Source organism: Passer domesticus, chromosome 26, assembly GCF_036417665.1.
Source record: "Passer domesticus isolate bPasDom1 chromosome 26, bPasDom1.hap1, whole genome shotgun sequence".
NCBI classification, from domain to species: Eukaryota; Metazoa; Chordata; class Aves; order Passeriformes; family Passeridae; genus Passer; species Passer domesticus.
The window spans coordinates 5059398-5077872 of NC_087499.1; the positions used below are offsets into that span (position 1 = coordinate 5059398).

Below are 18475 nucleotides of genomic sequence, written 5' to 3' on the forward strand. Positions count from 1 at the left end.
GCCGTATTCTTGCCTGCTCCTGGTGGTGTACTCCCCCACTCTTTTGTGGCCTTGTGCTGTAGGAAAGGGTTGTTTGCTCCCACACTTTCTCTGGCTATAGCAAGCATGATCTTGGCTTTGGCTATTGCTTTTTCTTCTTCTCTATTTTCTCGGGCCGTCAGATAGTTACTCAGCTGCTGACACATCCACTTGTCTTTCATCCCACACCATGGCCATCCTCCTTGCACCTCTAATTCTGGCCACACTTCTGAACAGTAATGTACCATCTTAACTTTATCTAATCCTTCTGTGCCTTCTATAAAGTCCCATTTCTCTAATAGTTCACCTAGGGGACTGTGGGGAGGTATATTCTACAATCTTTGGCCACTTTTCTTACTACCACACCCTCCCATTATTTTCTGCCTCTAAACAAATCACAAAGATGTCTTTTTTCTCTAAAGGAAATATATCTTATTTAAGAAGTCTCGACCTCCTGCCAAAACTCCAATTTCACTGACCTTTTTCGTCAGGACTTTGTTAAGACCTTGGCCTTCTTGCCAAGACTCAACAAACAACCAAAATACAAAAAAACATCCTCGAGGTCTTGACCTCTGAGGTTTGCCTGACCTCCTTCGTCAGGACTTAGAGAGACCTTGGCCTTCCCTTGCCAAGGCTCAAACAGTCAAACCTCGAAACCCTGGCTTCTGAGGCGCCCTTTGTCTGGGCCAAACTGCCTGATACCCTAACTTCTTTCGTTAGGACCTGTATCAGGGCCTTTGGGGTGCGTGCCACTCACACAGCTATTCCCTCCACACGCCCGGAGGGGTGCGTGCCACTCACACAGCTATTTCCTCCGCACGCCCGGAGGGGGGTCCTGTGGGGTGCGTGCCACTCACACAGTATTTCCTCCGCACGCCCGAAGGGGGGTCTTGTGGGGTGCGTGCCACTCACACACAGCTATTTCCTCCGCACGCCCGGAGGGGGGTCCTGTGGGGTGCGTGCCACTCACACAGCTATTTCCTCCGCACGCCCGGAGGGGGGTCCTCTTTACCCCTTTGGAGGCGCCTCAATCACCAGTTCCACTCGCTTCCCCCTGTTCCCGGCCAGCCCCCTCGCGGGGGTGCGGAACCGCGGTACTGAGGGGTCCTCACTCGCTTCGAGGAGCCGAGCTGCCAGCCCTCGTCTCACGCACACACACTCGCTCGCCTCCCTCTCCCGCCGCCGGATATTCTCACCTATCTGACGCTGCTCCGTGTCACTGTCCCAAGCCGATCTTCTCTGGTCCTGATAGCCAGCTGTCCTGCAGGTCCAGGGTGGGCGGCCGTCCCAGTCCTGGTGTCTTCTTCAGGCGTGGCTATCCCGGACGAGCCCCCAAGCTGAAATAAATGGGCAGGAGATCTTTCTCCTTTTTAATGCCTTTATTAAGAAGAATCAGCTCAGGTGGGAAGAAATCGACGGGTTGCGCCCTCGCCGCCGCTGCTCCCAGGCGTGGCACGAAGCAGGAGGATGATGCAGTTTTGTCCGCTGGTCTGCAGACAGAACTGGGGACTCTGCCCTCACGGGAGAGTCGTTGAGTCCTTAGTTTGTTGGTTTAGAAACCCGGGGGGTCTCTTTAATCAGTTTCTTTTCAAGTTAGAGTGAGAAATAAAAAGGTTTAAGCAGGTACGGGACAATGCTCCCATCCTTAGACGTCACTTTAAGTCACTTATGGCTCATGATTTTAGGGGTTTTTCTTATAAAAACTGTAAAACTGTAACAATCCAGGGTGCACTGCGTTTCTCATTTGCATGTTGTCTCTGGTGTCACTGTTCATCTCTTTACCCTGGAGGGTTTCTCTTGGTATCTTCTTGGTATGCAGCCAGCATCAGGGAAACAATCAGTTAATCACCTGCCATTAACAGGTATTTGAAAAGCTTTCCTTCGGCAGTGAAACTAAAGGAGGCTGACTCGGTCTGGCTTGGTTTTTTTAACTCTGAAACTTAAAAAAAATACAACTTTCTATTCATAACAAAGTGACTTTGTTATAAATGTTAGAGATACACATTATAACTGTGGCTTTTGGCAAATATTAAAATAGATTTTGTACGTCTGGTGTTAAAGTGAATTTGTTATAAATGTTAGAGATACACATTATAACATTGGCTTTTGGAAATATTAAAATGGATTTATATGTGTGGTGTTAAAGTGACTTTGTTATAAAGATATAATTTTTATTTCTGTTGTTTTATCTCCCAGCAGAGATAAGGTGATTTTGTGGTCAGCTTATCCTTTGCTCTAAGCCATAAAATCTCTTTCCATCTTGACATAACCTTTGATTTTTTCAGTTGTCCAGCAAGGCTGGCTCAGCAATTCTGTACCAAAACCTGCTTCCATTCCTATTCTGCTCTCAGCTTCCACGTTCAGAGATCTTCCTGCCCAGCAGAAATATCTGTGAGACTTTCCTGTCGAAATTTCATCCTTCCCAGCCCAAATCCCCCGAGTGAAAATCCCAAAAATAACCCCCAGAGTTCCCCCCCACCCCATCCCAAGCATCAATTAATCAATTAATCAATCAGCACCTCCATTAGAAGGAATTCCCCAGGTGATCAGGAGCAAACAGAAAATAAATCCTGACCCCCAAAACCCAGGGGTGGAACTGGGAGCACTGGGCTGGTGGCACTGGGGTGGTGACAGTGGGACAGAACTGGTGGCTCTGGGACAGAACTGGGAGCAGTGGGCTGGTGGCACTGGGGTGGTGACAGTGGGACAGAACTGGTGTCACTGGGCTGGAACTGGCGGCACTGCCGTGTCCCTGGTGCCACCTGTGCAGTGCCCCCCGTGTCCCCGCAGTGTCCCTGGGCTCGGCCCGGGCCGCCCTGGGGGTGGCCGAGGACGGTCACCCGCTGCTGGCCCTGCCCGCAGTGGCCGTGTCCTGCCAGGGGGCCCGGCAGGGGGAGGGGACATCGCGGTGTCACCTGGCCACCAGCGGGCCACCGGCGGCACGTGGCTCTGCGGGGGGTGGGGCCTGTGGTTGTGACGTCACCTCGCCCCGCCCCTTCAGCGCGTGTTTTAACTGGGGCGGTGACACCGGCTGGGACAGAGGCACGGGACAGGGACTGGAGTCCCCGGAGTGTCCCCAGAGTGTCCCTGGAGTGTCCCCAGCGGCCATGGAGCCCCGCGAGGTGCGACAATCCCTGCACGGGGGGGGCGGGAGGGGACAGTGGGGACACGGGGGTGGCAGAGCGGACAGGGGAGACGGAGGGGACACGGCGGGAGGGAGCAGGGGGGGAACAGGGGGTGGCAAAGGGGATCAGGAGGGCATAGTGGGAAGAAGGGTGACAGAGGGGTGGGGGGGACAACGGGAGGGGGCGGGGGGGCAGAGGGAACGAGGGGGTGAGAAAGGGACAGAGGGGACAGCAGAGCCCTCCAGGGAGGGGCAAAGGGGACCCCGGGAGGGCACAGGGGCCACTGCAGGAGGCCACAAGTGCCACCAGGTCACTAACACTTCTCCTGTCCCCTCCCCAGCTGTCCCACTCCCAGCTGCTGGAGCGGCAGGTCACCGTGGTGGCCACCCTGGGTGAGCTGGTGGCCACCACAGCCAGGCTGGACGGGGATGTGATGCTGGCCGTGTCCCCAGGGTTCCTGCACCTGGCCCTGGAGAGCTTCACCCATCAGCTCTCCTTCACCCTGGACCATGCTGGCCTCACCTGGTGGCACCGCGAGGATGAGCCGCCCATCTCCCTGGGCCGGGTCCTGGCTGCCTGCGAGAGCACCCCAGGGGTCACCTGGGACCATGTGACAATGATGGCCAGTGAGTGGCTGCGGTCAGTGGCCGTGCTCGAGCACAGCTGGTTCCAGCTGGCCAGGAAGGCCACCAAGCTCCACAACGCCTGCAGGGACGCAGCCACCGGCAGGAGCACTGCCATGGCCGTGAGGAGGGCCATGGGAGAGGCCATGGGAGAGCACACAGGAGAAGCCGTGGTGGCCCCCAGCCCGATGGCCACCACCATGAGGCAGGAGGAGGAGGTGGCCCTGGGGCTGCTGGAGCGCTTGGTGGCCGCGTGTGACGAAGCCACCGCGTTCCCCCGGGAGCTGCAGCGCAGGGTTGAGGACATTGAGGTCACCCTGAAGGGGACAAATCAGGTGTCCCACGATGTCCCTGAGGACTTGGTGGCCAAGGTGGCCGTGGCTGAACGGCTGTGGGAGGCCAGCGCCCACCTGGCCAAGGTTCACCTGCTGGGGACACTTGGGGACATTGACTCGCTCTTCTTCAGCTGTGACCCTGATGGCCACAGTGGGCACGCAGTTGCTGAGAGGTGCCAAAAAGCCATCGAGGACATCCCGAGGCTGCTTCAGGACAGTGATGTCACCACTGTGACATCATTGTGGCAGTGACATCACTGGGGACATTGCTGCTGTCACTTGTCACCTCTCCTCTCCCCATGTGGGGTTTGAGACAAATTTGGGGAATTTTCTGGGAATTTTCATTGAAATTGTCCCAAATCCTGATGGGAATTCTTGGGGTGACGTCACTGGGGACACTTGGGGACATTCTGAGGACATTCTGGGGACACTCATGGATGTGGTGGTGGGTCAGGGGGTGAATGAGCCCCCTCAGTGCCTTGCAGCAGAGGCAGCTTTCTGCTGCGGCTGCAGCCACGTTATAAATGACAATATAATAATTAGCTTTTGTATTTCTCTATTGGCTTTTGCATTTCTGTATTGGCTTTTGCATGTTGTTATTGATCACAAGTATTTTGCTATGGTATTTGATAGTGGTATTTGATTACTGATAATTCCTTGTACCTGCTCATTAGTTCAATAAAATCTCAGTTTTCATGCACATGTCCAAGGCTGTGTGAGCTTTCCGCCAGGTTTTGGGAATCCTTTACAAATCCATTTCTCCCATCCCTGGCCCTCTCCCCAGTCCCAGCACTGTTCCAAGGGCATTCTGTGACCCGGGGGGGTCAAAGGGGAGGGGGCAGAACCCCCATGATGGGTGGGGGGCACAAAAGGGGGTCTGGACCCGGTTCTCAGGGGGGGTTGGTACACGAGGGGCTTCAGGAGCACTGAAGGGGATGCAGGTGCAGTTTTTGGGGGTCCCAGTGCCCAGTGAGGTGGGTCGGTGCTCGAGGTTTGGGGGGGACTGAAGAAGGTGTGGGTGTGGTTTTTGGGGGGGGTCCCGGTGCCCCCCGGTGGGGTCAGTGCTCAGCAGCAGGGCCACGCCCCTTGCAGCCATTGGCCAGGATTGGGAGGGTGGGGCTTTAGCCATAATGAAGTGGGATGGCAGTGAGGAGACTGTGCTTGATATGGCAAAGAAGCCCTGAGCATATGCAGATGCTGTACATGGGCCAACACGTGCCAGAATCACAGCAGTGGAAATATGTCTGCAGAAATTAGAAGACAAGATGGAGGTGAATCACAAGAAACCCAGGCAGGAGATTAAAGAGGGCTTTCTCCAAATCTCAGCAGTACAGATCAGAGGTTCTGGTACGCAATGCAGACGTTCCCCAGGTGGAGAGAGAAGGTACATCCCACAAGCTGAGCTGTGGTTCTTCCTGCCTGATTGCAGAGAAAACATGAGGAGATGGGATGGAAAATCTACTGCTGCTCTGGCACAATTGGTGTGTTGTTGTGGTGCAGGGTTCATTTGGTTTGTTCTGTTTCCCCCTAAAGTTATAATGGTTCGGTCTTGGCCGCGGTGGTCAGAGTCTTTGAAAGGTTTTCTCAGCCTTTTAATCTTGTAACCGACTCTGCCTATGTCGCCGGTGTCGTTTCCAGAGCGGAGAGTGCCATTCTTCAGGAGGTTTCCAACATGGACCTGTTCAGCTTGCTCTCAAGACTGACAGATCTAGTCTCCCACCGAGAACAACCCTTCTATGTTATGCATGTGAGGTCACACACTGACCTACCGGGGTTCATCGCGGAGGGCAACCGGTGTGCCGATGCCCTAGCCGCCCCAGTTGAGATGGCCCACTCCCAGACGCCTTTCAACAGGTGAAACTCAGCCACCAACGATTCCATCAAAATGCTCCTGGCCTGGTCCGTCAATTCCACCTGACGAGAGACCAGGAGAGAGCAATTGTGGCCACATGCCCACAGTGCCAGGCATTCCAACTGCCAGTAGTGGCTGCCGGCGCCAACCCGCGGGGACTTAAGAGCTGCGAAATCTGGCAGACAGATGTCACTCACATCCCAGAATTCGGCAAGTTCCGATGTGTGCACGTCTCTGTGGACACCTTTTCTGGGGCCGTCTATGCCTCTGCCCACACAGGGGAGAAGACAGCAGATGTTAAAAAGCATCTGTTACATGCCTTCTCTGTGTTGGGCATCCCCAAGGAGATCAAAACAGATAACAGGCCAGGATATACCTCCAGGGAATTCCGGAGCTTCCTGCAGGAGTGGGGGGTAAGCCACAAAACCGGCATCCCTTACTCTCCCACAGGACAAGCGGTGGTAGAGCGGGCCCACCAGAGCATCAAGCGTACTCTAGAACATCAAAAAGGTGCTATGAAGGTGGAGTCCCCTCAGATCCGGCTGGCCAGGGCCTTGTTTACAATTAACTTTCTGAACTGTAGTTTTGACTGCCTGAATCCGCCCATCGCAAGGCACTTTAACACCTATCAGGACATGCACCTGAGGGCGAAACCCCCTGTGCTAGTGAAAGATCCAGAAACCTGGAAGGTGGAGGGTCCCTTTGACCTGGTTACGTGGGGTCGTGGATACGCCTGCGTGTCCACCCCCACAGGGTTGAGGTGGGTCCCTTCCAAATGGGTAAAGCCCTACCTTCCAGGGAAAGCCCGCAACATCGGCTCTGCAGCACAGGTGGAGGAGGCGGCTTGGAGACGAAGAAGGAAAGAAGTCCATAAGTCCGGTCCCCCCCAGGCTGAACCATCCCAAACTGAACCCTCTCTATTAACTTGCTTTCTTCGTTTGTTTCAGTTAGACCCCTCTTCGTTATGATTTTGCTCTTGTTGATGACCCACCCAGCCGACACCTGGATTGTTCCCCAACCGAAGGCGAACGTCTGGCGAAACTTGGCTCAAGCGATGGGACAAGACCACCTGTGCCTGTTAACAGCTTCTGCAGCAGACCCCCTCTCGACTTGTCTCATGGGAATTCCATTCGGGTTTGATGATTTTCCCCCTCCCTTACTCCCTGACCTAAAGTACCTGTTTCCTGAATTTAATCATGCCGATCCCATTAATACCATCGCCTTGTGGGAAAGACTCATGAGGCTTCTCAATCATACCACTGGCGAGCCCACGGAATTCGAGCTGCTCGGCTCCGCACGCACCTCCCTCTGCCTTCGCTTCCTCCCTCACCAAGGTGCGGTCCCAGACCGGGTGGTACGCTTTAATAATGAGAGGTATCAAACAAAGAACTGGTGCAATTTCACCACCACCGTTTATGTCCCTAATACCTTTTATTGGCGACCCGCACTCCTCCCTAAAGGCGCATTCCTAATTTGCGGAAACCGAGCGTGGGCTGGAATTCCCTTTCGCCTGTCTTGAGGGCCCTGTACTTTTGGGCGGTTGACACTGCTTACCCCCAACTACACACAAATTCTTGATTGGAAAAAGAAAAATGTCACACATGATTTGGCCAGAGTCAAAAGAAACGCCCATAAAATTGACCCAGAGTGTGACGCCGAAATTGTTCATTGGTCTAGACCCAAAAATATTGCGGTTTCGGTATTTTTGCTGTGGGTGGCCGCAGCTAAAGCACTAGGGGAATTGGGCAACCTCGAGTGCTGGGTGGCGAAGCAAGCGAATTTGACCTCAACTGCCCTAGCAGACCTCCTAGCTGACGAAGAAACAACGAGGAAAGCGACCCTCCAAAATAGGGCGGCAATCGATTTCCTTTTGTTACTTCACAACCATCACTGTGAGGAGTTCGAGGGGCTGTGCTGCATGAACCTGTCGTCACGAGCCGAGGACGCCAGACACACCATCCGCCAGATGTCCGAGGACGTCGACAACATCCGACAACAGACCTCAGACTGGTTGGGGGACTGGCTATCCAAAATGGGAGTGACAGGCTGGGTGGGCTCCATCATTTGTACCGTTTTGGTTATTATCTTCGTTTTGCTCTGTTTAATTTTTGGTTTCTGCATAATCTATAAGTTACTGACCAGAATTCTGTGTGCCTCAACCCCCCAAATCAACCATGTTGAGGCTCCTACTGATCCTGCTCCCATCCCTGAAGAACCTTCCTGTGAGAAGATGCATTGGGAGCAAGCCCCTCAATCCTCCCTATGGTTTTCAGTTACTACGCCAGTTTAAGAACAATTTCAGTTTTATTTTTATTTTAAACAAAAAAGAGGGAGATGTTGTGGTGCAGGGTTCATTTGGTTTGTTCTGTTTCCCCCTAAAGTTATAATGGTTCGGTCCTAGGGTTCCCCCCCCCCCCCACCTCCCCTGGCAACCCCTCCTTTTGAGAGTGTCAGTTTTTTGTCTCCACCCCTGTTCCCCTGGTTACCCTCTGTCAATCCCTCCCTGAGTTCCTGTCTATCAGCCACTGTCCCCTTCCCTATTTCCAGAAAGTTCTCCCCTCCTCAGTGGGTGATTGGATCGGGAACAAGGGTCCCTCCCTGTCACATTCCCTATTGGCGAGCCGGCATGTTTGTCACGAGTTTGTTCCCTCCCAGGTTCTTCCTCATTGGTTGAAATGTTGTATGTTCCGTCCCTTTATAATCGGCTGTACCCCCACCTTGTGGTCCCGACTCGGCTGGCCTTCCCTGGAGACATTAAAGAACTCTGGACTTTGCCCTGATTCGGGTCCCTCTTTTCTACTTCGCCTTCTTGCTGATCACTGCTGCCTCCTGCTGAGGCGCTCCCCGGATGCCCCCGGCGCATCTGGGCAGTGCCCCCCCGGCTGTCAGTTGCTGTGCCTTCAGCTTGGCCGGTGCAGCCTCCTCCCCCGCCCGGGGGAGTAGAGAAAAACTCGGACAGCAACTCGGCAGTGTGTGAACTGAAGGAAGGCAAGACTCAGAGAGGAAGTTCCACCAAAAGGGAAGCAGCTCCAGTGGCCCGTAACCAAACTGCCATATATGATGATGATGACTAAATGTTTGATCGCCTTGAAGGAACCTCCAAGACACATGCCCAGGGAAAAAAGGATAACCAGTCTTAGAGGGGCCCTGACTGTAGCCAGGTAGAGGCTAGGGAAAACCGTGTTGTCTGGACTGTGTGGATTCATTGGCCTGGCACATCTGAGCCACAAGAATATGAAGCTTTGGTTGACACTGGTGAGCAGTGCACATTAATCCCATCAAGAGATGTGGGGACAGAATCTGTTTCTATTGCTGGTGTGACAGGGGGATCACAGGATTTGACTTGGGTGGAAGCTGAGGTCAGCCTGACTGGAAATGAGTGGAAGAAACACCCTATTGTGACTGGCCCAGAGGCCCCATGCATTTTAGGCATAGACTTCCTCCAAAGTGGATATTTCAAAGACCCAAAGGCACTCACATGGGCATTTGGAATATCTGCTGTAAAGACAGAGGGCATCAAGCAATTGAACACCTTACCTGGACTGTCAGAAAACCCATCTACAGTAGGACTCCTGAAGGTGGAAGAGCAATGAGTGCCAATGGCCACCTTGACAGTGCACCGCTGACAGTATCAAACAAATCGAGATGCCATGATCCCCATCCACAAAATGATCCATGAGCTGGAGAGCCAAGGGTGGTCAGCAAGACCCACTCAGCCTTCAACAGTCCCATTTGGTCTGTGCATAAATCTGAAGGAGAATGGAGATTGGCTGTGGATTATCGTGCACTGAATGAAGTGACTCCACTGCTGAGTGCTACTGTGCCGAACGTGCTGGAACTCCAGTACAAGCTGGAGTCCAAGGCAGCAAAGTGGTATGCCACTATTGGCATTGCTAATGTGGTTTTTTCCATTTCTCTGGCAGCAGAGAATGCAGACCTCTGTAGGAGTGTGCCCCCTGTTGACAGAGTGGCAAAAATAGCCTTTGTCCCCCAAAAAAGGAAAGAAGCCCAGAAGTTTCTCTCAACAATTAGGTGAAAAGCCACCTCAAAGGTCCTCAGGGACTTCACCAAAAACTAGAGGACATCTAATTGGATAGAAGCCAAAAAGTCCTGCCTGACTCATCAGGTAGAAAAAGAAGAGAACAAAAAAGCTAGGGGCTTTTGTGAGGTGTTTTTACCAGGAGCAGACCTCTGCACCTGGCTTGAGTTTTTTTGTTTGTCATTTTACCTTTCATTAAACCTTTTTGTTTCTAACACTGCAGCAGATGTCATCCTGCTTATTTTATGCCCCCAAAATAATAGATGAGCTATCCTGGGGTGAATTCTATTTCTTTTGAGGGCTTATGAGACCTGGCCCAAGAAAAAGAAACATAATACGTGGCGCCCTGGACAGGATTTCTCATATTGAGAAAGATAGTCTAGGGATTTTTTGATTACCTCAATCAAAAATAGGACATTTTTAACTTGGTATTTGCATTTTTGGGAGAGCAGGCCTGCACCTGAGTTTTTTGTCACTTCAAAAGAAAACTCAGAAGAAGGGATTTGAGATTTAGAGGCAATCTCGAATCAAAGCCTCACACTGGTGAAAGAGCCTCGAACCGGAACACGGGACTGCTGCACGCATCGCAAGGCTCAGAGGATTCTGCCCTTCAGCTAAGCTGAAATACTGTTGCGACCCAGGACCCGGGAGTTTCACACCAAGGAGGACAACTCTGAAAACCACTTTGGTGAGTGCCACCATGGGCAATTGGTTGTCTTTAGCAGAGCAGGATTTTTATTCTTATTTCAATTATAAGTTAGAAATTCAAGATGTTCAGTTTGAGAAGAAACAGCCTAAAAAGCTTGTACAATGGGTTTCAACAGAGTTCCCAAACTCAGATATGTCTCAGAAACTCAATCCAGAATTCTGGGACTCAGTTGGACTGAAATTATATAACATGGAAAAGAATAAGAAGTCCAGCTTGAAGCTGCGGCCAATATTCAGGACGGTGTTAAAATTTGCAACCATGGAAAGTGAAAAGCAAGTGAGGAATGACCAAAAACCAGCAAAGAGCAGAGATAGGGCAGAATGCAGCCAGCAGCAGCAGGACCTGGAGGGGAGGAGAGAGAGAAGGTCCGGGGGGATCCAGAAGCTTTCCCCCACCAGATCCGAAAACCAGAAACCCCAGGGGAGCAGGAGGGAGGTGGCCAGGCCAGTCACCCCCCACCCCCATCCTCGAAGAGAGGGGAACAGACGAGCCCTGGCCAGGCTCGTCTGAAAATCACTTCTCCAAGATCCCCTACCCCAGAGAAGTCCTCTCAGTTTCCCCTCAAAAATTGCCTCCGACTCACAAAATCAGTGAATTTTGATAGTAAAATCGAAAAAAGCCAAGCCGACGGTATCCTCTCTGCGAACAATGGCAGAAACCATGCTGGCCGTGAGGGCAGCTTTGCCCTTCGTGGGCGAGGTTCACCATTCTCCTCGGGTCCCGGAAGTCCCTCAGTGACTCATCACTAAGCTCCTGCCCCTCAGAGGAGGGACGCCCCCCTTTTGTGGGCCGAGCCCCGTCGGTCTCCCTGCCCCTGCTCCTCGCCCACACCCCCGGACAACACGCCACCGCCCTGCTGAGCGTGGGAACCGGATGTGATGTACCGGAAGTTCCTTAGCGGAGAGACTGCTGGAGCAAAAAACAAATTATTCCTACACTCCACAATGTAATTCCAAAGAATCTGAAGAAGAGTCTAATTCACAAGGAGTCACAGATACCGGGCAGAGGATAAGAAAGGATGCAGTTCAGGAAGGAGAGTGGGAAATCGCATCAAAGCTAAGTTTTCCCTGTGAAGTACATGGCAGGTGCTATACCTCGGGCACATTGGCAGCAGATTAATTTTGCCGAGTTAAAAGGATTTGCAAAGCCTCTTGTTTCTATGGTAGAGATTCTGCATATTTCAGAAGTCTTTTACAAGCCACTTTTACAGCAAATGTATTCACACCTCATGATTTAAAACAGCTCTGTACATCCTTGCTGTCCCCAACAGAATTTTCTCTGTGGGAACTAGCATGGAAACGTTTGTTAAACAACCTTTTAAGAGGTTATGCAGGAACTCCAGCCACTGCAAATTTGACTATAGATCAGCTCTCAGGTGAAGGAGCTAATACAGATCCTCAAACACAAGCCCGAACTCTCAGTAAACAAGTATTACAGGATATCAAAGAAGCAGCAAAAACTGCTTTGTTACAGGTTCCTGATAGCAAGAAACGAGAATTAGATTTCACAGAAATAAAACAGGGAATAGATGAGCCTTACATTAAGTTTTTGGACTGTTGAAAATGGCATTAGAAAAGCAGATTCCAATAGATCGTGCCAGACAAGAGTTATTTGTCAGAACCCAGAGCATCTCTCTGGATGTCTCAAAGCCCTGGCAGGGGCTCGGAGACCCTGGCAGGAAGCCAAAGACACCTGAATGTGAGGAAATGAGAGAATTTCAGGCCTGAATGGTGAGGGGATTATATTCACTTGATAAAACTTGAATTATCATGCACTGTACAGGGGGGTTTTATATGTTGTACAGGGGGGTTTAGAATTCTGTATATGGGTCGGGAGTCCCAAGATGAAGGAATTTGGGTGTGCCCTGTCCTTCTTCTTTCTTCTCCTTGGCATTCATGTTCAGGATGATGTTGGCATGTGTGGATTGGTTCATAGGGGAAGTGCACTTGCCAACAAGGGCGAAAAGTATTGGAAATTAAAGGTAAATATCTTATACGTTGTTTTTACTATAAAAGAGACAACCGCCCTGTGGGCGGGAGAGAGTGCCCTTGGCTGTCTTGCTGATCAGACCTCGGCTGGACAGACAGAAAAACTTTGTAGATAAGGAACAATAAACTCAACTGAAGACCGAAAAGCAAGAGTCCAGACTCCTTCTTCGAGAGCGCGGCGTGCCCAGAACCGCCTTTTCCCGTGTTGGGGCAGAGACAAGTAACAGCTGACCCCGACACCTGACGTCCCTGGGGGGGCAGCCCAGCGGTGGGCACGAAGGGCCCGAAGGACAGCCCAGCGGAGAGTAGAAGACTGAGCTGCAGAGAGAACACCCAGGTGGGCAGAACCCGAGCGGGCAGCTCCCAGGCGGGCAGTTCCCGGAGCTGGTCTCGTTCCAAGGAGAGCACTGAGAACTCCTTGGGAAGGCAGCCAGAAGAGTCTGAAGAAGCAGCAGCCACTGAGAACATCGCACTCCACTTCTGCCGAAGAGAGCTCGTATCAGAACAGCCCAGATCAGAATCAGAAAGGCGCCTCTGAATCCATCTCCTGTGACCTGCTGGACGGGAACCGGAAGCCTCCAGACTGCTCTGACAACACAGATTCAGTGAGAAGGTCAAAATTAAGAAACATGGGGAACACACTTACACAGGAACAAATAGAAACACTGTCAGCCTTACAAGGCGTGACACAGGCATATGCAGAGGGGATTTCTAAGAAAGAGCTCAAAGAATTATTATTATGGGTGAGATGCAATTTTCTGAGACACGTTTGTTATTTGAATTGGGTTTTTGGCACGAAGTTAATAGGCACATATTTCTTTTAGGTACAAGAAAGGATGAGATGGCTTTTAAATTGCTGTCTCTGGCAAGGATCATGTTAGAGGCTATCTCGGCTAGGTCTCGGAGATCAGCCAGGCAATTACTTGTTACAACTCCCACAGTGGCAGGGGGGAAGAGCAAGGCTTGGAGCAGAGATTGGCTCTGGTCCCAACTGGCCCAGGCCAGACAGCTCCCAAGGCAGAGGAGCAGGCAGGAAAGTCACTGCTTCCAGCCTCACCATCCCAGAAATCCAAGAGACCTCCAAAATGCCCTGAAACCCCAGAAATTGAAGGGGGCTCAGGCTCCAATTCAGAAGCGAACACGATCCCAATCCTAGAAGAACTGAGATTTTTGCCCAGCGAGATCGAAGAGTCGGGACATCCCGTGGGGGTGGTCGATCCCGATCCGCGGGAGCCAGGGGGAGATGGAACAGGAAAAGCGGCAGAATCAGGAAGGTGGGTCGAAGGGGGATTGAAAGGAGATGGGGAAACACTTTCTCATGGCGGGTGCGGCTGCGTGGCAGCGATGGCAGTGAGGGCGGTGGTCGTAGCCAGTGGGGGGAGCATGGAAGCAGTGGGGGACACGAATTTTGGTGAGGACTTTGCGAGCGCAGCACCGGGGGAGGCGGCCTCGGCTGGCACGGTACCAAAGATGCATGGGAGGGGCGGGACACGTGGGACATCTGGGAAGGGCTCTCAAATTACAGCGTCCACGTCAGAAGCAGGCAGCAAGCTCGAAGCAGCTGCAGGACTCCAAGCGGCACCCGTAAGTAGACGTAGGAGATGCATGGCAGTGACACAGGACCCAGAAGTCGAGCCGCGTCGATCCGCTTGCATCGTGGAGCGAACACAGGTACAGGCGGGGCGAGGCCTGTACGCACGGGCAGGGGGCGTGGATACAGCGTCGGAGGAGGAAGAGAGAGAACCGGGAACAGACACTGGGGAGGAGACATCAGAGGAGGAGGGGGACGGAGACAGTGACGTCAGTCTAGGGGAGACAGGAAACATTCCCAGAAGAGCGTGCATGCGGAAAATGCAGACGGAGCACGTTCAGGGGTGGGTCCCATCTCCTGTGACGTCTCAAGCGAGGAGGAGGGGCCGTTCTTGGGGTTCCATATCCAGAGGCTCCTCCCCCTCTCTGGTTCCGGTTTCTTCAATTTCGATTCCTGTGGTTCAAACCTGTCCCATCCCAGGGAGGTGTTCATGTATTCAACCTCCATCGGTAGCTCAGTCAAAGCTCGTGCAGGCTCGGGTCCAACCATCACAACTGCTGCACTCAGTCGACACGGCTGAGGAGCCGATCGAGTTTGTGACGTCATCATGGCTGTCCAGGCAGATGACAGCACCAGTGGGGGGATGACCAAAATGCAGGGCAGAGCCACAACGCCATCTCGTGGCTGGACTGCAACAATGCAGCGGTTTTTTCCGACAACATATAAAAGGAAGACAACATCAAAGAAAACGACACAACAGCTAGAATTCAAAGACACATTAAACGAAGCTCAAGGGAAAGAAGAAAATATGATACGAATCGCAGCATCAAAAGGGATGCCGGCATGGATGTTCTCAGCAGCAGAAGCAAGGAAAGGATATATGCCATCATTTTTGAATAAAAAAGATTCAATCACAAGAATTTCAAATTCCTTATTAAGTTCAGGAGCGAGGCCAAAGACCTCAAGTCAAAGACTGTTTGCAAAAGAATCACCATTGACATCAAAGATTCCACTGTGCATGCAATTGCCAAAAGAATTTCTACAAGAGGAAGAAGAACAACCAGTGAAGACGGTAGACTGGAAACAAATCAGAAAAGAATTGACAGAAGAAGATTTGCTGCAAGGATCAGGAGATCTGACAATGCCAGTGACATATGATGCACAAGGACAGAATCCAAAGTGGGAAAGGTTGAGTCACGATGTGATCAAAGACTTAGCGAGAGCTGTTCAACGCAATGGACTGGACTCACCATACTTCAAACAACTCCTGAGGGGGACATTTAACATGTATGACCTTACACCATTTGATAATCGAAGCCTTGTGTCAATGATTCTCACAGACACACAGAATCTCATCTGGGAAAGAAGATGGCAAAGGTATCTCACAGACTTGAGGAGCAGTTATCAAGGCGGGCCAAACGCGAACCTCACTGAAGCACAGTTGGTAGGAGATCCTCCAGACAACAATCCAGCAGAGCAAGCAGTACGACTTCTGAGGCGAGTGTTGAATGACATCAAGGACGTGGCACGAAGAGCGATCTTGCAGATTGCTCCAGCAGGAGTTCCAGAAGTTCCATTCTCAACCATCAGGCATGGTCCCATGGAACCATATTCGTCATTCATAGATCGACTCACGCAAGCTGTGGATCGGCAGGTGACAATTGAAGGTGCGAAGCAACCTCTTTTAGAAAGTCTAGCATTTGACAATGCCAACCTGGATTGTCAACGGGTCATCACCGCAATGCCAGGACGGCCATCGTTGGCAGAGATGGTGGAGGCATGCAGCAAGGTGGGAACACCTCAGCATGTTGCGTCGATTGTGAAGGACGAATTGAGAGGAGAATGGGAAGAACAGCTGAGAGAACACTTGGGAAGACAGCCGAAGAAAAGATGCTGGAGAAAAAGTTAGATGAAGTCATTGCAGCCATCCAGAAGAAGAACAATTCATCAGGAGGACAATGCTACAAGTGTGGAGCGTTTGTGTTGAGAGCTTTGTAACAAGCTGGCTCCGAGCTACAGGTCACAGTGAGATTAATTTGACCGAGACAGAGAGTGAGGGGAGTTGCCATTCCAATTAAACTGTGTCCTTGTCCCATGGATGAAGTAATGCACAAAACAGGTGGTAAAGCAAAACAGCTTGGGAAAGTAGTAGTAGTTGCACCAAAACAGCACGTAGATAGCTGATAACTAATTAGCCAATGGTGAGCTGGGATTTTGCATTATGCATGAGCTAATTAAAAGGTGTATAATAATTGGCGATTCGGGAATAAAGACGAGACTTGTAGATCATCATCTGGTGAATGAGTCTTCCTTCTCCGTCAAATGGCTGACCCCGACGTCGACCCGTAAGACGACTACGGACAGACACGTCTGCCACGGATCGGAGAAGTAGGAGCGGGTCCCTCTGAAGCAAGGGGTGGGACGGCAAATGAACCACTGCGAGTTCGCGGCCCTGGGAGCTGTATAGACAGTCTCAGCCTATGTACTGCCAAAGCCTGGAGCCTTGCAACAGCGCTGATTAGGTATGGATAGGCAAGCAGCATATGATCTTTTTACTAGTTTTCTGCGTAAAAGGCAGATTAAAGGGATAGACTTGAAAAAGGATTTACCTGGGTTGTTAGATTACGGGTACGCTAGAGGGTTGTTTTTCAACCCCCATACGGTCCATGAGCTGACCGAGTGGTGTAAGCTCTGGGATCTCTTTTATGAGCAGATTTTGGAGGATGATAAAACAGCTAAGAAATTGGGGAAACTTTGGAGAGTTGTGCATAATGAGTTGCTGCAGTTTGTAGCTGAGAAGAAGGCAGCGGAGCGGGCTACGGAGGCGCACAAGTGGAATGTGGTTTACGATCCTTACACGCCGCTGGCGCCTTCGGTGTCAAAGGTTATCTTGCCTAAGGAGCCAGAGGTCGCAGGCAGCTCGGATGAGGCAGCCGAGACAGCCGGCTCAGGCGATTGCCCTCCGTCGGCACCGCCTCTTGTAGAGGAATGTTGTAGCTCTGATTCTGAGCTCGAGCAGCTACGGCCGGAATCCCCCCCGTTGCGCAGGGAGCCTCACCCCCCCGCACCGGCAATTCGAAACCCACAACAACCCCCCCTCGCTGGCACGCCGACAGCCGTCCCGAGAGCTGTCCCTGGGACGCGGGCTGCCGTGGCGGAGGAGATGGCCAGGCAAAGGCGGGAGGCATGGGCTGCCCTTGCTCGTGAGGCGATGGGGAAAGGTGATGCCGATATGCTCGATGCTGTAACCCTTGCCTGCCCGGTAGTTTATACACCAGTTTATGATGCCCAAGGCCAGCATACCCAGGATCAGGATGAATACACCCCTTTAGACTGGAAACTTTTGTCACAACTGCGGTCGACGGTTAGCCAGTTTGGTTTTAAGAGCGAGCCGGCACGGCAGATGTTAGATTATATCTTTAACATGTCCTTGTTAACAGTAAATGACATGAAAGGACTTGTTAGACTAATTCTCACCCAGCACCAGCAGTTGCTGTTTAATGCTCATTGGCAAGCCCTTGTTAATGACTGCGTGGGGGTACAGCGTCCTCCCGGGGACCACCTGCATGGCATTACGATGGATGAATTAATAGGCCTCGGCACTTTTTCCTGCATGGAAGCCCAGCTCCTCGTAGGCGCGGATAAGACCAGGGAGGCTATGCGACTCGTAAGAGCCGCTATGGATCGCGAGAAAGAACCGGGAGGGGTACCAGCCTACATGGGAATTAAACAGGGGAGAGATGAGCCTTTTGGGTCGTTCATCGATAGAGCTGCAGGGGCTATAGACAGAGCAGCAGTGCCGGAATACATGAAAGGCGCCCTTTTAAAGCAATGTGCATTGCAGAACAGTAATCCAGCCACTCAGAGGCTGCTAAGCACATTGGGGGCTAATTAGACTATTGAGGATGCTTTAGAAAGGACTGCATTGCTGCCCACTGGCTCTCAAGTTTTTTTAGTGGATGCTCTTAAGCAGATTGGTGTAGGGTTACAAGAGGCAGTAAAAGAGACAGCTCAAGCCTCACGGAATCAGGTCTTAGCCGCTCTTGCACCCCTCCAAGCCTCGGCATCAGAAAAGGGCTCGGCTCACTGCTACAGATGTGGTGGAAACGGTCATTTTCGCCGAGATTGTCAGGCTACAGGTGTCTGGTGCCAACATTGCCGCTCGGATACTCATAATACAAATGCCTGTCGCCGCCGCTCGGGAAACGGATCGAGGAGCGCGAGGCGTGGCCGCGCCCAGACACAAATCGCCGCC

At 51.9% G+C, this 18475-nt stretch overlaps 1 long non-coding RNA gene across 1 annotated transcript in view; it reads right to left on the minus strand.

Moving 5' to 3' along the window:
* Positions 1 to 5804: 5804 nt before the first annotated feature.
* LOC135286356 (uncharacterized) overlaps positions 5805 to 18475 on the minus strand; it is a 65908-nt gene continuing 53237 nt past the window's right edge. Inside the window, exon 2 of the long non-coding RNA XR_010350716.1 lies at positions 5805 to 6015. This is a non-coding gene — a long non-coding RNA (uncharacterized LOC135286356). The remainder of the gene's footprint in view (positions 6016 to 18475) is intronic.